Source organism: Protopterus annectens, chromosome 7.part1, assembly GCF_019279795.1.
Source record: "Protopterus annectens isolate FY-2018-M chromosome 7.part1, PAN1.0, whole genome shotgun sequence".
Lineage (NCBI taxonomy): Eukaryota > Metazoa > Chordata > Ceratodontiformes > Protopteridae > Protopterus > Protopterus annectens.
The window spans coordinates 490729577-490753181 of record NC_056740.1 but is presented as its reverse complement, the minus strand read 5'-3'; positions in this window follow the sequence as shown (position 1 = coordinate 490753181).

Here is a 23605-nt window from a genome sequence, read left to right as displayed (position 1 = left end):
GTTGGCTAGAACTTCCTAATCAGATTGAACTTCAACAACTCATAATAGCCCACAAAACCCTGCACCAACCCACCAAAACTCCAATACTCTCTAGCCACATCACACCTTATTATAATCAGAAACAGCTACGCTCTTCAAACAAACTATTGATCAAAACAACCATATCTAATAACTCTGCAGGTGACTGCCTGTTCTCAAACTCTGTTGGAAAAATATGGAATAAACTACCCCTGGATATCTCATCTCTACCTTCTCTCCCACTTTTTAAAAGGAATCTAAAACTGTATCTCAATAAAAAATGGCTATGCCCCTGTAGTAACCCAGACTAACTCTGTTTCTTTTCTTGTCTTCTTCCCTATTTTTCCCTACTATACCCAATAACTTAACAGGGGACTGCCTGTTCTCCAACTTTGTTTGAAAATATGGAATAATCAACCCTCAGATACCTCATCCCAGACCTCTCCCCCACTTTTTAGACACATCTAGACAGTACCTCAATAAAATGGCTATGTCCTTGTACTAACTAGACTTACTCTGTTTTCTTTTTTCTTTACTTTTCTTCTTCCCTATTTTTTCTCTCTACACCCCTTTCAGCTTTTCTTTACCTCTCATTACACTTTAGCATTCCTCTTATAAAATTTATGTTTTGATTCTTTGTATTGTTATGATTATTGTGATATGCACATCACGTAGGTTGTAGTTTATGTATTTTTTGGTTTTAAGATTGCAATTTGCAATTTCCTGAAGAAAAAAAAAATAATGTTTGTTTACTGTTAGCTTTATATTTGTTGTTAGCTTTATATTTGTTATTACTTCTATTGTAACACCTTCTTAAACGATGTAATAATCACTGGAGCTTTTCTCCCTGGGCCTCTACTGAAAATGGACATATATCCAGATAGACTAGCCCGGACAACAAATGTAAAATAAATAAATAAATAAAATTGTATTAGTTGCTTTTCTAATTTAGAGCAGTGAGTTATCTGTACTTTTCTTTCTAAGTCTTGAAGTTCATGTATTAGTTGATTTTCAAATTCAGAGCAGTGAGCAACGTGTAGTTTCCTCTCTAAGTCTTTAAGTTCAGGTGTTTCTAATTCAGAGCAGTGAGCGACCTCTAGTTTCCTTTCTAAGTCTTTACTTTCATGTATTAGTTGCTTTTCTAATTTAGAGTAGTGAGTTACCTGTAGTTTCCTTTTAAATTCTTGAAGTTCATGTATTAGTTGAGTTTCTAATTCAGAGCAGTGAGTGACCTGTAGTTTCCTTTCCAAGTCTTGAAGTTTATGTATTAGTTGCTTTTCTAGTTGAGAGCAGTGAGCAACTTGTAGTTTCCTTTCTAAGTCATTACATTCATGTATTAGTTGCTTTTCTAATTCAGAGCAGTCAGCTACCTGTAGTTTCCTTTCTAAGTCTTTATGTTTATGTATTAGTTGATTTTCTAATTCAGAGCAGTGAGCGACCTCTAGTTTTCTTTCTAAGTCTTTATGTTCATGTATTAGTTGCTTTTCTAATTCAGAGCAGTGAGCAACCTGTAGTTTCCTTTCTAAGTCTTTACATTCATGTATTATTTGATTTTCTAATTCAGAGCTGTGAGCGACCTGTAGTTTCCTGTCTAAGTCTTTACGTTCATGAATTAGTTGCTTTTCTAATTCAGAGCAGTGAGTGACCGGTAGTTTCCTTTCTACATCTTTACGTGCATGTATTAGTTGATTTTCTAATTCAGAGCAGTGAGCGACAAGTAGTTTTCTTTCCAAGTCTTTACATTCATGTATTAGTTGCTTTTCTAGTTCAGAGCAGTGAGCGACCTATAGTTTAATTTCTAAGCCTTTACATTCATGTATAAGTGGATTTTCTAATTCAGAGCAGTGAGCAACCTGTAGTTTCCTTTCTAAGTCTTTACGTTCATGTATTAGTTGATTTTCTAATTCAGAGCTGTGAGCGACCTGTAGTTTCCTGTCTAAGTCTTGACGTTCATGAATTATTTGCTTTTCTAATTCAAAGCAGTGAGTGACCTGTAGTTTCCTTTCTAAGTCTTTACATTCATGAATTAGTTGATTTTCTAATTCAGAGCAGTGAGCGACCTATAGTTTCCTTTCTAAGTCTTTACGTTCATGCATTAATTGATTTTATAATTCAGAGCAGTGAGCGACCTGTAGATTTCATTTCTAAGTCTGATGTTCATGTATTAGATTATTTTCTAATTCAGAGCAGTGAGTGACCTGTAGTTTAATTTCTAAGTCTTTACATTCATGTATTAGTTGCTTTTCTAATTCAGAGCAGTGTGCGACCTGTAGTTTCCTTTCTAATTCTTGAAGTTCATGTATTAGTTGCTTTTTTAATTCAGAGCAGTGAGCATCCTGTAGTTTCCTTTCTAAATCTTGAAGTTCATGTATTAGTTGCTTTTCTAATTCAGAGCAGTGAGCGACCTGTAGTTTTTTTTCTAAGTCTTTACATTCATGTATTAGTTGCTTTTCTAATTCAGAGTAGTGAGCGATCTGTAGTTTCTTTTCTAAGTCTTGAAGTTCATGTATTAGCTGATTTTCTAATTCAGAGCAGTGAGTTATCTGTAGTTTCCTTTCTAATTCTTGAAGTTCATGTATTAGTTGCTTTTCTAATTCAGAGCAGTGAGCGACCTGTACTTTCCTTTCTAATTCTTGAAGTTCATGTATTAGTTGCTTTTCTAATTAAGAGCAGTGAGTAACCTATAGTTTCCTTTTTAAGTCTTGAAGTTCATGTATTTAGTTGCTTTTCTAATTCAGAGCAGTGAGCGACCTGTAGTTTCCTTTCTAAGTCTTTATGTTTATGTATTAGTTGCTTTTCTAATTCAGAGCAGTGAGAAACCTGTAGTTTACTTTCTAAGTCTTGAAGTTCATGTATTAGTTGATTTTCTAATTCAGAGCAGTGAGTGACCTGTAGTTTAGTTTCTAAGCCTTTACATTCATGTATTAGTTGATTTTCTAATTCAGAGCAGTGAGCGACCTGTAGTTTCCTTTCTAAGTCTTTACGTTCTTGTATTAGTTACTTTTCTAATTCAGAGCAGCAAGTGACCTGTAGTTTCCTTTCCAAGTCTTTACGTTCATGTATTAGTTTCTTTTATAATTCAGAGCACTGAGCGACTTGTAGTTTCCTTTCTAAGTCTTGAAGTTCATGTATTAGTAGATTATCTAATTCAGAGCAGTCAGCAACCTGTAGTTTACTTTCTAAGTCTTGAAGTTCATGTATTAGTTGCTTTTCTAATTCAGAGTAGTGAACGACCTGTAATTTTCTTTCTAAGTCTTTACGTTCATGTATTAGTTGCTTTTCTAATTCAGAGCAGTGAGCAACCTGTAGTTTCCTTTCTAAGTCTTTACATTCATGTATATGTGATTTTCTAATTCAGAGCTGTGAGCAACCTGTAGTTTCATTTCTAAGTCTTTACGTTCATGAATTAGTTGCTTTTCCAATTCAGAGCAGTGAGTGACCGGTAGTTTCCTTTCTAAATCTTTACGTGCATGTATTAGTTGATTTTCTAATTCAGAGCAGTGAGCGACATGTAGTTTTCTTTACAAGTCTTTACATTCATGTATTAGTTGCTTTTCTAGTTCAGAGCAGTGAGCGACCTGTAGTTTCATTTCTAAGCCTTTACATTCATGTATTAGTTGGATTTTCTAATTCAGAGCAGTGAGCAACCTGTAGTTTCCTTTCTAACTCTTTACGTTCATGTATTAGTTGATTTTCTAATTCAGAGCAGTGAGTGACCTGTAGTTTCCTTTCTAAGTCTTTATGTTCATGTATTAGTTGATTTTTTAATTCAGAGCAGTGAGCGACATGTAGTTTTCTTTCTACGTCTTTACGTTCATGTATTAGTTGCTTTTCTAGTTCAGAGCAGTGAGTGACCTGTAGTTTAATTTCTAAGCCTTTACATTCATGTATTAGTTGCTTTTCTAATTCAGAGCAGTGAGCAACATGTAGTTTCCTTTCTAAGTCTTTACATTCATGTATTAGTTGATTTTCTAATTCAGAGCTGTGAGCGACCTGTAGTTTCCTGGCTAAGTCTTTACGTTCATGAATTAGTTGCTTTTCTAATTCAAAGCAGTGAGTGACCTGCAGTTTCCTTTCTAAGTCTTTACGTTCATGAATTAGTTGATTTTCTAATTCAGAGCAATGAGCAACCTATAGTTTCCTTTCTAAGTCTTTACGTTCATGTATTAATTGATTTTCTAATTCAGAGCAGTGAGCGACCTGACAATTTCGTTTCTACGTCTTGAAGTTCATGTATTAGATGATTTTCTAATTCAGAGCAGTGAGTGACCTGTAGTTTCCTTTCTAAGCCTTTACATTCATGTATTAGTTTCTTTTCTAATTCAGAGCAGTGTGCGACCTGTAGTTTCCTTTCTAATTCTTGAAGTTCATGTATTAGTTGCTTTTTTAATTCAGAGCAGTGAGCAACCTGTAGTTTCCTTTCTAAGTCTTGATGTTCATGTATTAGTTGATTTTCTAATTCAGAGCAGTGAGCCACCTGTAGTTTCCTTTCTAAGTCTTTACGTTCATGTATTAGTTGATTTTCTAATTCAGAGCAGTGAGCGATCTGTAGTTTCCTTTCTAAGTCTTGAAGTTCATGTATTAGTTGCTTTTCTAATTCAGAGCAGTGAGCGACCTGTAGTTTCCTTTCTAAATCTTGAAGTTCATGTATTAGTTGCTTTTCTAATTCAGAGCAGTGAGCGACCTGTAGTTTTTTTCCTAAGTCTTTACGTTCATGTATTAGTTGCTTTTCTAATTCAGAGTAGTGAGCGATCTGTAGTTTCCTTTTTATGTCTTGAAGTTCATGTATTAGTTGATTTTCTAATTCAGAGCAGTGAGTTAACTGTAGTTTCCTTTCTAATTCTTGAAGTTCATGTATTAGTTGCTTTTCTAATTCAGAGCAGTGAGCGACCTGTAGTTTCCTTTCTAAGTCTTTATGTTCATGTATTAGTTGCTTTTCTAATTCAGAGCAGTGAGCGACCTCTAGTTTCCTTTCAAAGTCTAGAAGTTCATGTATTAGTTGATTTTCTAATTCAGAGCAGTGAGCGACCTGTAGTTTCCTTTCTAAGCCTTTACATTCCTGTATTAGTTGATTTTCTAATTCAGAGCAGTGAGCGACCTGTAGTTTCCTTTCTAAGTCTTTGCATTCATGTATTAGTTGCTTTTCTAATTCAGAGAAGTAAGTGACCTGTAGTTTCCTTTCCAAGTCTTTACGTTCATGTATTAGATGCTTTTATAATTCAGAGCAGTGAACGACTTGTAGTTTCCTTTCTAAGTCTTGAAGTTCATGTATTAGTAGATTATCTAATTCAGAGCAGTCAGCAACCTGTAGTTTACTTTCTAAGTCTTGAAGTTCATGTATTAGTTGCTTTTCTAATTCAGAGTAGTGAACAACCTGTAGTTTTCTTTCTAAGTCTTTAAGTTGATGAGTTAGTTGCTTTCCTAATTCAGAGCAGTGAGCGACCTGAAGTTTCCTCTCTAAGTCTTTACGTTCATGTATTAGTTGATTTTCTACATCAGAGCAGTAAGTGACCTGTAGTTTCGTTTCTAATTATTGAAGTTCATGTATTAGTTGCTTTTCTAATTCAGAGCAGTGAGCGACCTGTACTTTCCTTTCTAATTCTTGAAGTTCATGTATTAGTTGCTTTTCTAATTCAGAGTAGTGAGTGACCTGTAGTTTCCTGTCGAAGTCTTAAGTTCATGTATTTAGTTGCTTTTCTAATTCAGAGCAGTGAGTGACCTGTAGTTTCCTTTCTAAGCCTTTATGTTCATGTATTAGTTGCTTTTCTAATTCAGAGCAGTGATCAACCTATAGTTTCCTTTCTAAGTCTTGAAGTTCATGTATTAGTTTATTTTCTAATTTAGAGCAGTGAGTGATCTGTGGTTTCCTTTCTAAGCCTTTATGTCTATGTATTAGTTCATTTTCTAATTCAGAGCAGTGAGCGACCTGCAGTTTCCTTTCTAAGTCTTTATGTTCATGTATTTGTTGCTTTTCTAATTCAGAGCAGTGAGCGTCCTGTGGTTTCCTTTCTAAGACTTTCCATTCATGTATTAGTTGATTTTCTAATTCAGAGCTGTGAGCGACCTATAGTTTCCTTTCTAAGTCTTTACGTTCATGTATTAATTGATTTTCTTATTCAGAGCAGTGAGCGACCTGTAGTTTCCTTTCTAAGTCTTGAAGTTCATGTATTAGTTGCTTTTCAAATTCAGAGCAGTGAGCGACCTCTAGTTTCCTTTCTAAGTCTTGAAGTTCATGTATTAGTTGCTTTTCTAATTCAGCGCAGTTAGCAACCTGGTCTATATTATAACATCAAAGTCTAAAAACTTCGAATGTTATAATATCTAACCCATTCAATCGACACACCAGAAAACCGAAGAGTCAGAATATGTTCCGACAAACATACACACAACTCAAGCATGCCAAAATAAATAATCCACACACATACTCTTCACAAAACCCTACACTAACCCAGACATACACCACTAGCTATCCACTTACCTTAACCCATGCCTAACCCTATGGTCCCAAACTGTGGCACACTCACCTTAGCCGATCCATAACCCTAACACACCTACCCCACCCTAACCATTACGTCCACACAATCGCACATTTACCTAACCGGTGCCCTAACCCTAACTTACCTAACCCATGCCCAATCGCACAATCACCTTCATTTGCACACTTACTTTAACCCGGTCCATTACCTTCACTCCACAGTTGAGGAAATAGTGAAGCTGCAGAAAAGGCCCTATGAATACTTTCCCTAGGAAAGTATATGGTGTTCTGCAGCATTGCTATTTCAAGTTTTCACTCTACTGGGCTCGATATTATAACAGTCAAAGTTTTTAGACTTCGATGTTATAATATAGACCTGAGGAACCTGTACTTTCCTTTCTAAGTCTTGAAGTTCATGTATTAGTTGCTTTTCTAATTTAGAGTAGTGAGTTACCTGTACTTTTCTTTCTAAGTCTTGAAGTTCATGTATTAGTTGATTTTCTATTTCAGAGCTGTGAGTGACCTGTAGTTTCCTTTCTAAGCCTTTACATTCATGTATTAGTTGATTTTCTAATTCAGAGCAGTGAGCGACCTGTAGTTTCCTTTCCAAGTCTTTACGTTCATGTATTAGTTGCTTTTATTATTCAGAGCAGTGAGCGACCTGTAGTTTCCTTTCTAAGTCTTGAAGTTCATGTATTAGTAGATTATCTAATTCAGAGCAGTCAGCGACCTGTAGTTTCCCTTCTAAGTCTTTACGTTCATGTATTAGTTGCTTTTCTAATTCAGAGCAGTGAGCGACCTGTAGTTTCCTTCCTAAGTCTTGAAGTTCATGTGTTAGTTGCTTTTCTAATTCAGAGCAGTGAGCGACCTGAAGTTTCCTCTCTAAGTCTTTACGTCCATGTATTAGTTGATTTTCTACATCAGAGCAGTAAGTGACCTGTGGTTTCCTTTCTAATTCTTGAAGTTCATATATTAGTTGCTTTTCTAATTCAGAGCAGTGAGCGACCTGTGCTTTCCTTTCTAATTCTTGAAGTTCATGTATTAGTTGCTTTTCTAATTCCGAGTATTGAGCGACCTGTAGTTTCCTGTCTAAGTCTTAAGTTCATGTATTTAGTTGCTTTTCTAATTCAGAGCAGTGAGCGACCTGTAGTTTCCTTTCTAAGACTTTATGTTCATGTATTAGTTGCTTTTCTAATTCAGAACAGTGAGCAACCTATAGTTTCCTTTCTAAGTCTTGAAGTTCATGTATTAGTTGATTTTCTAATTTAGAGCAGTGAGCGACCTGTGGTTTCCTTTCTAAGTCTTTACATTCAGGTATTAGTTGATTTTCTAATTCAGAGCAGTGAGCGACCTGTAGTTTCCTTTCTAAGTCTTTACATTCATGTATTAGTTGCTTTTCTAATTCAGAGCAGTGAGCAACCTGTAGTTTCCTTTCTAAGTGTTTACGTTCATTTATTAGTTGCTTTTCTAATTTAGAGCAGTGAGCGACCTGAAGTTTCCTTTCTAAGGCTTGACGTTCATGTATTAGTTGCTTTTCTAATTCAGAGCAGTGAGCGATCTGTAGTTTCCTTTCTAAGTCTTTACATACATGTATTAGCTGATTTTCTAATTCAATGCAGTGAGCGACCTGTAGTTTCCTTTCTAAGTCTTTATGTTCATGTATTAGTTGCTTTTCTAATTCAGAGCAGTGAGCATCCTGTGGTTTCCTTTCTAAGTCTTTTCCGTTCATGTATTAGTTGTTTTTCTAATTCAGAGCAGTGAGCGACCTGTAGTTTCCTTTCTAATTCTTGAAGTTCATGTATTAGTTGCTTTTCTAATTCAGAGCAGTGAGCGACCTGTAGTTTCCTTTCTAAGTCTTGACGTTCATGTATTAGTTGCTTTTCTAATTCTGAGCTGTGAGCGACCTGTAGTTTCCTTTCTAAGTCTTTACATTCATGTATTAGTTGATTTTCTAATTCAGAGCAGTGAGTGATCTGTTCTTTCCTTTCTAAGTCTTGAAGTTAATGTATTAGTTGCTTTTCTAATTCAGAGCAGTGAGCGACCTGTAGTTTCCTTTGTAAGTCTTGAAGTTCATGTATTAGTTCCTTTTCTAATTCAGAGCAGTGAGCGAACTGTAGTTGCCTTTCTAAGTCTTGAAGTTCATGTATTAGTTGCTTTTTTAATTCAGAGCAGTGAGCAACTTGTAGGTTTCTTTCTAAGTTTTTACGTTCATGTATTAGTTGCTCTTCTAATTCAGAGTAGTGAGTGACCTGTAGTTTCCTTTCTAAGTCTTTACGTTCATGTATTAGTTGATTTTCTAATTCAGAGCAGTGAGCGACCTGTAGTTTCCTTTCCAAGTCTTTTCGTTCATGTATTAGTTGATTTTCTAATTCAGAGCACTGAGCGACCTGTTGTTTCCTTTCAAAGTCTTGAAGTTCATGTATTAGTTGCTTTTCTAATTCAGAGCAGTGAGCAACCTGCAGTTTCCTTTCTAAGTCTTGAAGTTCATTTATTAGTTGCTTTTCTAATTCAGAGCAGTGAGCAATCTGTAGTTATAAAATAAATAAAATAAAAAAATAAATAAAATAAAAAAAATAAATAAATAAATATTAGTTGCTTTTCTAATTTGGAGCAGTGAGCGACCTGTAGTTTCCTTTCTAAGTCTTTACGTTCATGTATTAGTTGATTTTCAAATTCAGAGCAGTAAGCTACCTGTAGTTTCCTTTCTAAGTCTTTACGTTCATGTATTAGTTGATTTTATAATTCAGAGCCATGCATGACCTGTAGTTTTCTTTCTAAGTGTTGAAATTCATGTATTAGTTGATTTTCTAATTTAGAGCAGTGAGCGACCTGTAGTTTCCTTTCTAAGTCTTTACGTTCATGTATTGGTTGCTTTTGTAGTTCAGAGCGGTGAGCGACCTGTAGTTCCTTTTCTAAGTCTTGAAGTTCATGTATTAGTTGCTTTTCTAATTCAGATCAGTGAGCGACCTTTAATTTTCTTTCTAAGTCTTGAAGTTTATGTATTAGTTGCTTTTCTAATTCGGAGCAGTGAGCGACCTGAAGTTTCCTTTCTAAGTTTTGAAGTTCATGTATTAGTTCCTTTTATAATTCAGAGCAGTGAGCAATCTGTAGTTTCCTCTCTAAGTCTTTACATTCATGTATTAGTTGCTTTTCTAAGTCAGAGCAGTGAGCGACCTGTAGTTTCCTCTCTAAGTCTTTACGTTCATGTATTAGTTCGTTCTCCTTTTCCTTCCCCACTTTTTTGAAGTAGGAGGATTTCTGAATTAGGACACCTGTAATTATTGCCGTACTTGCCGCCCATTGTATATCCAGAGGGATGTCAACATTATTCAGGCTGCGGTCTAGCTTTAATAAAGTGTTTGAAATTTCTTTAATTATTTCAGCTTTAGAAAGCATTTTGTTATTTAAGGCCCTATTGCATTTGTTGTGATTGGTTGACAACAGTTTGTCTGACCAATTGATACTTAATTCAATTTTAGAGTAATCCGATAGGTATCTGGGTTCACTAGTGTATTTTAGTTTCTCTCTTACAAATTCTTCAGAAATTAAAAAGAAATCTAACCGAGATCATGAGTTATGACATTTAGAGTAGTGTGTATAGTAGTTGGCTTTCTCTGAATCTTCTCCAAAAGAGATAAGGTCAATGAGGAGGAAGTCTGAGATGAGATCGGTTAGGGCAAGAGATGCTTGGAGGTTTTGTGTGTTTGACTTGTTTGTGCAATCGATGGAAGGGTTTATCACTGTGTTCCAGTCTCCCTCTATTATATAATAGTGGTCTGGGATCTTGCAGAGTATATTATGTATTTCATAGATAGAGTTTTGCTTTATTCAAACACGGGCCATACACATTTAGGAATAAAATTGGCTTCAGTATGTTGGGGTTTGATGTTGTAAAGTAACACAACCTACCATTTCTATCTGACTTAGACTCAGAGATAGGGTCTTGAAATGATTTCTTAACTATAATAGCAACCCCTTTGGAATTTGAGCTGTCCCCGGATGCAATGATGATTTTTATCCACTTTCTATCTGTATCTCCCCTCCAGTCTTCTTCTATCATATGGGTTTCTTCTATGATGAAGACATTAGCATTTGATTTATATATTAAGTGCATTAGTAATTTATTCTTTTTCCAGTCTTGCAATCCTCTCACATTCCATGATTTTTTTGTCCACATTTTGTGCATTTTGATATATTTTTAGATATTAGCAAATATGTTATGGAGAATTAGTTGTATTTAAGCTTCCAGGTTATTTTCCCTTCTATTAGTTTTATGCTCATAGCTTACCTTAGTAGAATCTAACCCTTCTAAATCTGAACCTGTGCCTAACCACTTAATGCCCCTAGCTGGAAGAGTTTTGAGATGAGAGGCTACTGGGTGAATCAGTGTTAAAACTCATTTTATTAATATAAGAGTGTAACCTTTGAAGTTTGATAGTATTAAATATTTGGATTTTTGCACACATCTTAAACTAGGATACATCCCTAGTGCTATCCAAGATAGATCGCCCTCTATGAAAAACCACATTTCCACTCGCTTCCCTTTACTCATTACTGCCATATGTAGTTTATTGTTATTTATTAGTGTGTGCTGTTTAAGTTATATAGTGTAGCTAGTTTTGGTTAGTTTTAGCTAGTTTTAGTTCTCAATGACACAAAGAGCATAAGCAAATTATTTGTTAATTAGATAAGTAAAGCTATTAAGAAGGTGCATTTATATCTTGTCATCTGTAATCACGCAATGTAGTTCAACAATTAAATTCATCTAACTAACAACGATTATATATAACAACAAGGGCCAAGAGGAATTCAGTTTCGGCTTCTACAAACATTACAAACCAATATCACCATCAGAAACTTCAAGTATTATTATGATAAAAGAGCATCAATTAAGAAATGTGGTTGGCATATTGTTGCTGCCAACAAATTTATAGTTCTATCCAAAGATTTCCAACACCACTGCTAATAATCTTATCTCTTGTTAGGTTATTCGTAGGTATAGCAGGCATAATCATCAATAATATTGTTTTAGTGTTGTTTCAATGTAAAGCAGGAAGGGCTGCATCTGCAGAAGGCAAATGCAAAGTTCTGTAGTATACTTTTCAAACAGGCTTTAGCCGCAGGAATACAAGCGAGTGTACAGGAGCACTGCTTCTAATATTAGCAATAGACCACTTATCAACCAAGCTTCTCACGTATTAGATTGTTAAAATTGTGTGGTTATAATACATACTAGAGTGCCTGGAATCAAGTATTTATAAGATATTTATAAGGTAGTGCTCATTATATAAAAAAATCATTTGCTTCAAAAACAGTGACAGCTAGGGAAATCTTCATTACTAATGCCACCAGTATAATCAAGTATTACATAACAGTATATAGAACTGAGAATCTGGTACAAAAGTCTGAACCACTGTCTCCGTTGCACAGGTAATTTCACCGTTAATTGATTTAGTAAACAGTAGTCACTTATACAGAATAAAGAAAAAAGGTCTTACTACTATCTGTATGGACCGCTTGGTCTTCCATCTCTCCAATTTTAATTAACTGACATTCATCTGAATGGGATTTCAGCCATTTCTGCTCCATTACATGTGGGGTGCATGCAGAAGAGGTGGTTGCTGGTAAGGGTGTTGCATGAGATAATTCCCTCTGGCAAACACCTCTCGCAAATTTTGTTCCTCAGTACCTCAAAACAGTGTATGCATATATTTTAAGTTTCCAGAGATTAATTTAGTTGTATATCTTTATGACCAAGAAGCATCTTCGAATAGATTTCAGAGAGGAAGCAGAGACTAAGCCATGACTTCTGGGTGTTTATTGTATCTGGATAGATTTAAGGCTCCGGAGCATTGCCAATACTCTTTAAAAAGGATATTTTCACCTCTATAGGTGAGTCTGCCATGAATTTAATATCATTATGATAGTAGATGAGGGTGTTGGGGTATCACATCTGGAATTTTATTTTTCTCCTGATTAAATCGGCGCAGTAGGTGCTAGGCTCCTGTGACAGCGTTAGTTTAATACCATTCCATACCACACATTTTTGCTTTTTGTCTGCCACCAAGATATTGTGTGTGCCTTGGTGATTAAGGAGCTTGACATATATTTGTCTCTGTGAGTCTATCCTGCTTTTTATGTAGAGAATGATGCACTCTCTTAATTGTTAACCCACTGGTTTTATATTCTATTGGCAGCATACTTTCAAAGATGTGCTTGATTCCTACTGGTAGTTGATTGTGGTCATACTTTTCAGGTAAACCTCTGACTAAAATATTGTTACGTCAGCTTCTAGCTTCTAAATCCATTAGCTTCTGTTGCATTTCCATTATTGCAGTGGTTTTGGCATCAAGTTCTTCTTTCAATTTGTTTATTTGAAATTTGTTGTCTTGTATTTTGGATTCATTAATGTCCATTTGTTCTGCTATGTGGTTCATTGTTCTGCCAAAGCTGGAAAGTTGTTCAGAAAAATTCTGTACCGCAGTTTGCAATGGAAGTAAACCTTGTTTAAGATCATTCATGTGGAAGTTTGTTTCAGGCTTCTGTTTAGACGTTTCTTGCTGCTTAGTTATTTTTTGTCTTTTGGTGATTAGTTCTTTTTCAGGAGATGCAATGGCAGAAAGTTTTGTTTTGGTGGTTTGAGTCTCCATTGTATCTGTCCCTTTCGACATCTTGTGTTTTTTTTATATATTGGAGTAGGTTCTGTGGATTCAATGCTGCTTTCAGGTTCATAGGCTCTTAGGATGGTACTAGGCTATTGGCCCTAGGGCCTATACAAGCCTAGCGATAACAATTCCCTGGGTATTTCTTCCCACACTATTTCCTTCACTGGACCCCTGTCTAGCAGGACGATTGACGTGATCCCCGGGGTGAATTTCCTTTCTCCCATCCAATCGTCAAGGTTCCTTTTGAAGACGACCAAAGAGGCACTCTGCTTGACGTGTATGGGCAGTCTATTCCAGAGTCTGAGGAGTCTCTGGGTCAGGAACCTATCCCTCCAGCATGTTTTGTTTATTGGGATGACAAGGTTTAGTTCCCTGGAGCGTGTGGCTCTGAGGGATTGGGATTTCTGTAAGTGTAGCATGTCCAACAGCTCTGGGTTTGACATGGTCTTGTATGTTAAGCAGAGATCGCCTCTGAGTAGACGATATGTGACAGAGTATAGCTGGAGTTTTTTAAGGCGGTCAGCATAGGTCATCTGCTTTAGGCCTGTGATTCATTTAGTGAGGTATTTCTGCAGCCTTTCCACTTGTTGTAGATGTCTTGGGAGGTACATACCAAATGGGACATTGTATTCTATAATGGGTCTAATGAGGAATGAGTACAGTGGGACAATGACCTCCTTTTTTTCTGGATGAAAAGCCCTTAGTGATGAGGTGTGCCACATAGAAGGATTTCCTGATGGTTGTAGCAATGTGGTTATCGAAGATGAGACCACTGTCCACCTGTGTCCCTATGTCTCTTGTCACCTTACAGTGTTTACTGTACTGCCACCTATGTGGTAATTCATGGGTACATGTTTTTTTCCAAAGGGGATAACTATACATTTCTTGGCATTGAGCTTGAGCCCATGGCTCTGGCACCAATCATCTGTTTTTGTAAGACCCTTTTGTAGAGTAGCCACATAATTTGGGGATTCAGTAATGGCTCCCAGTTTGCAGTCATCTGTGAATTTTGTTAGCCAGAGTCCCTTAGTGTTGGCTTGTACTTCAGAGAAGTAGATGCCAAACAAGAGTGGTCCCAGGACTGAACCCTGAGGTACTCTACTTGTCACTTGTCTGGAGCTGGATTTGGAGTTGGCTACTTTTAAAGTGTGGGTTCTGTCAGTAAGCTAGTTGGCAACCCATCGAGTGACGTAGGGATTAATCCCAGATTAGTGATTCTATCTATGATTCCAGAGTGGGGAATGGTGCCAAAGGCCTTGGTGAGGTCCAGATAGGCTGTGTGGACCTCCTTACCCTCATCCACAGCTCTGGAGACTGATTTGAAGAAGTCAATCAGGTTCAGGAGACAAGATCGGCTCTTCATGAACCCAAACTGGGTGGGGTCCAGTGTTTGAAGGTTCCCAATGTCTTTGTTTATAAGGTCCATGATAATATGTTCCATGGCCTTGCAGATCAGGCTCATCAGACTGATGGGGTGGTAGTTCCCAGGATACAAGGTGGATCCCCCTTGTGGAGTGGGATAACTGTAGCTGTGCGCCACTCAGTGGGCACAAAGCCTGAGGTGAGGCTATGATTAAACATGACACTTAGGTAAGGTGCCAATTCATTTTGTAGTTCATGTAATACACATCCTGGGATGTCATCTGGTCCCATGGATGCTGTATTCTTAGCTTTGGATAGTGCGTTTTTTACCCGTGTGGCCGTTATTACCGGAATTTGGCAATTTTCTGGTATTGAGATGGGCTGTTTAGGGGGTGAGAAGGGGGTGAAGTTGGCACTGAATTGATCTGCCAGGATATTGGCAGTATACTTAGGATCAGTATATTTAATGCCATTCTGCTGTAGCTCAGAGCATATCTGGAAATACACGTGGATAGCTTCTTGCAGATATTCAGCCAGTAAATCATCATCTTTATTTCCAAGGTTCTTATAAGAATAGCCCAGTATACTAGCCGCAAGTCTGTAGATGCCACTTGTTAATGAATTTCTCTCCTTTTATTGTTGGGTATTTGACTTTAGTCAGGATACTTTAATTTTTGTAAGGAGGTCTGTGGAGAGGGTGCTTACTGGTTGTCTGCCATCTTGGAATTCATCTGGGCCTGTCATTTTTGTAGACTATTATTTCCTTCTACAACTAGGGGAGGCATCCTTAAACAACAGGGGGGCCACCCCCTGTGTGTAGATTCAAATGAGGAAGTAAACCTGAAAATAACAGAGAAGGAAATGAATATGGGCGGGAGAGGGTTATTCCACTCGGAGCTGCTCACTATGAGCAGAGTGAGAGTGTAGAATGCCGTGGTATGTCTTCAGAGGCCTAGTTTTCAGGAACAAAGAAATAAGGCCTTCTCTTCACTAGGCCAAGGTCAAACCACTCCATGAGCACTATGTGCAAGTCTAAAGTCTACAAAATGAGAATGAAATCAAGCTTCTAGACTAAGTTCAAAGCAAACCACCAGAATATAGCCTGACTCTGAAAAGTAAAATTTAGGTCCTGACTATGTCCATGCAATTCTTGATCAATTAGTGACCCAGGTGGTGAAAAAATTAAATGGGGAAGAATATAAATGAATGAAATGAGCTGACTTATCCATTTGGGACTGAGAAGGGTGTTGGCACACTCCTACAGGATGAAGTCCTTCATGAAGAAGATATAGGATTTCAGCTGCCACACAAATACTATAGGGGAGTAGAAGCTTGACAAAGACTAACTGTTCTATTTCAGGCTTGCACTGGGGTGTAGAAACATGCATTCACATACACTCAATCTAGCATGCATAAAAGATATTGTAGCATGTTTTGCAACCAATAGCAAGAGTGTAATGAGTATTCAAAACACTCTACTAATCCCTGCTGGATGAGAATAGAAATCTCAAGCTCTCACCTTCTACTCCTGGTGAATGATAACATGAAAAATGGACTGAGACATTATTTGAAAAACATCATAAGGGTATAAGGAATGGGAGAGAAATGGCATGCTCAGGGACTGGAGGAACTGACTGTGTTGTTATAGAGGCCAGAAAAGACAAGGAGACTGTGAAACATTTGCACAAGGTCATTTCATTTTGGCAAATGTAAAGGATATCCCTGAGCTAAAAAGATGGTGGTTAGTACTGGTAACAGACTTCAAGGATTAAATTCTACCTAGATCTGCAAATGTTTTTATTTATTTTTTCACAAAGAGGGTTCTGGACCAATGGAATGGACTACATAATGGTTGTGGAAAGAGTGAAATAACAGAGCCATTCAAAAGTATATTGAACATAATGAGAAAAGGTAAGAGAGAAGTGATGGATAGAGAGGAGGTAGGAGAATGTTAGTTGCTCTTAGAGTAGGGGCTTTCATCATTCTAAATGCTGACTGGACACTTTGTGTTCTGAATAAACTTAAATGGAGAGTGAAAAAAGTGCATCCATTCACTGCTTGAAATCATAATGCTGTAATTAAAAAATGGTTGTCCTTCCACCATTTCTTTTTCACTCACTGACTGAGGCTTTAAAAAATGAACCAGAGAAAAACAGTGCAGACCTTCTTCTGCTTTGGTTCTGTTAGTGAGTGGAAACCCAGCTCTCCTAGAAGTAAGTGCTACAACAGCAGTTAACTTTACTAGTTGTTGTGCCATACATGAACACGTACTTCAGAACTATTATGTAGTCCACGTGGTCATCTACTGTGCATGTGTGACTGCGACTGTGGGCATGAGTACATGCGTCCATTGAAGGGGTTATAACAAGTTGCATGCTATAGGTCAGAGATAGCAATCAAGTGAAATAAATTACCGTGTCTGTTATTTATCTGTGACTGTACTAATTTGCTCACAATTAAATATTGGAGGTGTAGACAGTTAAATTAGATTGATCTGTATGTATGTGAGTGTGTGTGTGTGTGTGTGTGTGTGTGTGTGTGTGTGTGTGTGTGTGTGTGTGTGTGTGTGTGTGTGTGTGTGTGTCCATGTCTGTGCATGTGTATGTTTTTATCCCAGGAATAGTTTGTAATAGTTTGTACTGTACATGTCAGACAGCAATGTAATTAAATACAATTATTGTGGCTGTTCTTTATCTATAAATTTACTCATTTGATTGCAAATAATCATTGGAGGTGTACACAGTAAATAAAGTAGCTGTGTGTGTGTGTGTATGTGTGTGTGTGTGTGTGTGTGTGTGTGTGTGTGTGTGTGTGTGTGTGTGTGTGTGTGTGTGTGTCTGTGTAGATACTGCTAAGTATTTACATAACTTTTATATTTTAGATGTAAAATACTTTCTCCAGCAATGATTATATATCCTATACAAACTTTAAAACATTGGTTGGAGAAACCAGTTTTTGCATTAAAAATATTAAATATATAAACAAATGTATTTATTAATAATAAATTCAAAACAGATTAACATTTGGAGCATTTATTATGAGTAGTAATGACCTCCAGGGTGTGCATTACAGGAAAATAATGGAGATTCCATGGGTGGAAAGGCCCTCTACCTGTGGCATCCGGCTTTGGTTATGTATTACATGTAGCATTTTTCTGTAATGCTTATCATGTCTGACATTATTGCCTGCTAAACAGGCTATGCATTGTAAGTAACAATTTAACTAACACATTAACTTATTGAGTACACTAACTCTCTCATTCTGCCATCAAATTAATGCACTGCATTGATTCTCCTTATGGTCTTCTGCAGACAATGGTGCTACGAATACTAGACATGTAAGTCACCTTACTAAAGTCCATTAATTGTCATTATTTCATTAACAGAAAATCTTTTCCTCTACATAGGTAAATAGCATGCCATTTTTTTTCATCCTTGCTTATTCCTCCAGTGATCCGGATACAAATCCAGCATCAGGCATTTCTCACTGCCTGTCTTTCTGCAACACTTACACCTGATAATACCACAAAGAAATCGATTATGTTACAAAGGACAAACTCTGGCCAGTGACAGCGTGACACAGACCACAAACTGAGCAGTGGTAGTTTCAGGTCAGTGCAATAATAATGAATTGTCAATAAAAGATAGGATGTGTAGCAAGGCAAAATGAAAGTCAACTGTCAATAAAAGTTAGTGTGTGAAGCACAGTACAATAGCAACCTCTGGATAAAAGGGCATTATATGACCTAAATGCAACAGAGATGTAATTTTTTTAGAATGTGATAAAGTCCTTCTTCATAGAACAGTTTGAGAAGATGTGGAGCTGATTTACCAGACTGAATTTTGGTGGGAAAAATAATGGGTACATTTAAAAAGCACACATAGAAAGAGGAGGGTCAGTAAAAAAAGATTCGGTGGCAACAATATGTAAGACACACACACACACACACACACACACACACACACACACACATATATATATATATATATATATATATATATATATATATATATATTTATGTCATCAAGAATGTCTATAACTGCAAGAATGGATTAAGGAACAATGAAACAAAATTGCCAGTGTCATTACATGCACTTTACCCTAGGTGCAGTATTACCACTATGGGCACGCACTTTACCCTAGGTGCAGTATTACCGCTATGGGCATGCACTTTACCCTAGGTGCAGTATTACCACTATGGGCACGCACTTTACCCTAGGTGCAGTATTACCGCTATGAACATGCACTTTACCCTAGGTGCAGTATTACTGCTATGGGCACGCACTTTACCCTAGGTGCAGTATTACCGCTATGGACATGCACTTTACCCTAGGTGCAGTATCACCGCTATGGACATGCACTTTACCCTAGGTGCAGTATTACCGCTATGGACATGCACTTTACCCTAGGTGCAGTATTACCGCCATGGACACGCACTTTACCCTAGGTGCAGTATTACCGCTATGGACATGCACTTTACCCTAGGTGCAGTATTACCGCTATGGACATGCACTTTACCCTAGATGCAGTATTACCGCTATGGACATGCACTTTACCCTAGGTGCAGTATTACCGCTATGGACATGCACTTTACCCTAGGTGCAGTATTACCGCTATGGACATGCACTTTACCCTAGGTGCAGTATTACATGCACTTTACCCTAGGTGCAGTATTACCACTATGGACATGCACTTTACCCTAGGTGCAGTATTACCGCTATGGACATGCACTTTACCCTAGGTGCAGTATTACCGCTATGGACATGCTCTTTACCCTAGGTGCAGTATTACCACTATGGACATGCACTTTACCCTAGGTGCAGTATTACCGCTATGGACATGCACTTTACCCTAGGTAGAGTGTTACTGCTATGGACACGCACTTTACCCTAGGTGCAGTATTACTTCTATGGACATGCACTTTACCCTAGGTGCAGTATTACCGCTATGGGCATGCACTTTACCGTAGGTGCAGTATTACCGCTATGGACATGCACTTTACCCTAGGTGCAATATTACCGCTATGGCATGCACTTTACCCTAGGTGCAGTATTACCGCTATGGACACGCACTTTACCCTAGGTGCAGTATTACCGCTATGGACACGCACTTTATCCTAGGTGCAGTATTACCGCTATGGACATGCACTTTACCCTAGGTGCAGTATTACCGCTATGGACATGCACTTTACCCTAGGTGCAGTATTACCGCTATGGACATGCACTTTACCCTAGGTGCAGTATTACCACTATGGACATGCACTTTACCCTAGGTGCAGTATTACCGCTATGGGCATGCACTTTACCCTAGGTGCAGTATTACCGCTATGGACATGCACTTTACCCTAGGTGCAGTATTACATGCACTTTACCCTAGGTGCAGTATTACCACTATGGACATGCACTTTACCCCAGGTGCAGTATTACCGCTATGGACATGCACTTTACCCTAGGTGCAGTATTACCGCTATGGACATGCTCTTTACCCTAGGTGCAGTATTACCACTATGGACATGCACTTTACCCTAGGTGCAGTATTACCGCTATGGACATGCACTTTACCCTAGGTGCAGTATTACCACTATGGACACGCACTTTACCCTAGGTGTAGTATTACCGCTATGGACATGCACTTTACCCTAGGTGCAGTATTACCGCTATGGACATGCACTTTACCCTAGATGCAGTATTACCGCTATGGACATGCACTTTACCCTAGGTGCAGTATTACCACTATGGACATACACTTTACCCTAGGTGCAGTATTAACGCTATGGGCACGCACTTTACCCTAGCTACAGTATTACCACTATGGACATGCACTTTACCCTAGGTTCAGTATTACCGCTATGGACACGCACTTTACCGTAGGTGCAGTATTACCGCTATGGGCATGCACTTTACCCTAGGTGCAGTATTACCGCTATGGACATGCACTTTACCCTAGGTGCAGTATTACCACTATGGACATGCACTTTACCCTAGGTGCAGTATTACCACTATGGACATACACTTTACCCTAGGTGCAGTATTAACGCTATGGGCACGCACTTTACCCTAGCTACAGTATTACCACTATGGACATGCACTTTACCCTAGGTGCAGTATTACCGCTATGGACATGCACTTTACCCTAGGTGCAGTATTACCGCTATGGACATGCACTTTACCCTAGGTGCAGTATTACTGCTATGGACATACACTTTACCCTAGGTGCAGTATTACCGCTATGGGCACGCACTTTACCCTAGCTACAGTATTACCACTATGGACATGCACTTTACCCTAGGTTCAGTATTACCGCTATGGACACGCACTTTACCCTAGGTGCAGTATTACCGCTATGGGCATGCACTTTACCCTAGGTGCAGTATTACTGCTATGGACATGCACTTTACCCTAGGTGCAGTATTACCGTTATGGACACGCACTTTACCCTAGGTGCAGTATTACCGCTATGGGCATGCACTTTACCCTAGGTGCAGTATTACCGCTATGGACATGCACTTTACCCTAGGTGCAGTATTACCGCTATGGACATGCACTTTACTCTAGGTGCAGTATTACTGCTATGGACATACACTTTACCCTAGGTGCAGTATTACCGCTATGGGCACGCACTTTACCCTAGCTACAGTATTACCACTATGGACATGCACTTTACCCTAGGTGCAGTATTACCGCTATGGACACGCACTTTACCCTAGGTGCAGTATTACCGCTATGGGCATGCACTTTACCCTAGGTGCAGTATTACTGCTATGGACATGCAGTTTACCCTAGGTGCAGTATTACCGTTATGGACACGCACTTTACCCTAGGTGCAGTATTACCGCTATGGGCATGCACTTTAACCTAGGTGCAGTATTCTCCATAATTGCGAAAATATCATCCTGCTTCACACCATAATAAATAAACAGTATCATGGGATGATCTGCAACTGCAAATCTATGGCTGAACAAAAGCAAATAATTTAGGTATGCTTTTAAAGCTAACTTTAGTACTTCAAAAGATTTTGGGTTGGTAGCATTAAATGTAGTGAAAGCCATTTATGGAGCTAGAATAAATGGCTTTATTGCCTAAGTCAGATAAAGCATGCAGTCACTGTATGCATGGTAATTGAATGGAGAAATAAGAATATTAACAAAAATCTTTCCCTGATGTAAAGTCATGAAACATAGCGGCTGATAGCAGGACAAACAATGCTTGCCTAACAAAATCATTGATTGTAGTTATGTAGAAAAAAGTCTACTTTAATTGATGCACAGCTGTGTTATTACTTCAGACAGTATCAGCATATCATGAAAATGGGCCTACGACATTTCATTGAATGGCTGTTCAGCGATTAGTCATGCATTGAACACCTATTGAATGACAGATTTTAACTAGGGAAAACAACAGCTTGGCCAACCAATTGACTGCAAAAAAAAAAAAATATATATATATATATATATATATATATATATATATATATATATATAAAAACCCACAATGTGGGGGGACTGTGCCCCCCCACCTTCCCTTACTAAATATACCAACTCTGAGATTGCACTGCAGTGGGAAAAAGGACAAATTCCAGACGGTGGCCAACAGCTGGTTTGCCTTTGTTAAAATCCACCATGCAATGAAGAGCAGCTTCAATAAATAGTTCTTCGACGAAATGATATAGACCTGATGAAAAACATGCTTACTTCAAGTTTTGATGTGTTCATACATGATACCACTGTCATTGCAAGTGTCTTATTTTAAATACAAACAAGTCAGTCTTTTAATTAAATGTTTTTAAACAAGCGATTGTAATTTGGCATTTCTGTATCTCCATTAAAAAATCTTAAATTGCATTTACCAACTGTCAGATGTAAATGTTTATTTATTTATTTATGTATGTAAATGTAGTATGAAAAAAATGAAACATTTAAAATCTGAGAGAGTTGTACCACCCAATGTATGGTGCATCATGGCTACCTGATTAGTCAAAATACCTGTATTTTATTAATAACATATCACTAAACTCTCCATGACACATAATCTGTGTGATGTTTTTCTCTAGGCCCTTTATGTCTTAACAACTGATTTCTTAAATTTGTCGCTGCCTTGCAAGCTAATACATTTTTCCTGCAGTTATTTTATATATTGCTTCTGCATTCAAGTCTATTGTCATTCCTTTGTATGACTTGCAGACTGCACACTTGAAACCTTTATGCCTGATAGACATTTTTTTACATAAAACAGGTGCTTGTCTTGTGCTGACCCTACCAGGGAAATCTCTACCAACAGCATCCTTTTTACCTGATGCCTGATGCTTCTTCATTTGTTTTCCCTTTTTTAAAATTAATATATTTTTTCTGTATTGTATTATTGTATCTTCTGAATATATTATATTCTGAGCTTGAATGGCTTTGCAGATTAATTGTTAAAGTTCTTAACTACCTGTCATTCTGCTATTTCACAAACCTAGGCTCTCATCCTGACTTCTTTATTGCTGAGGACCTAAAATGTGAATGAGGGCTTAATATCTCTTAACTGCAGTTAAAGATTGATATAAGTCTATGCAGCTAAGATTAGGAGGAATTAAAGGGCTTAGTACTTGTGTGTGTTGTTAAAATGATTGCTTTTCTCTCATACAGAATATATCCTCCACAAAAGAGGTGGTTAAGCCTCAAAAGGATTAGAAAGAAAAAAATCATGAGAGAAAACTGACTGATATTGCTCAGAAGCAGGCAAGGCATATAAATGACATTTATGCAAATAAAAGCTTAAAGGGATCTGTTGTTTCTTCTGTTCGGGCTGCCTATACAATTACGAGGACAAATTCCTCGAGCTTCAGTAGCTCGCAAAAAAAAAAAAAAAAATTAGACGAATGGCATAAGGCCAAATGCTTTTTACCCCACAGGAAATGATTGCCATTCTACAGCTCTGGGAATGATTCACTTTTTAGGGAGATTTCTCTCTTCTTCAAGTTGGAGCAGCCTCAGAGTTGGTATATATAACTTTGGGGTGTGGGGGCTGGGCCCCACATCAGAGGATGCAACCCCCCCCCCCAATCCCACCCCACAAGAACAAGAAAAAGTGGATTTTTTTTGCCC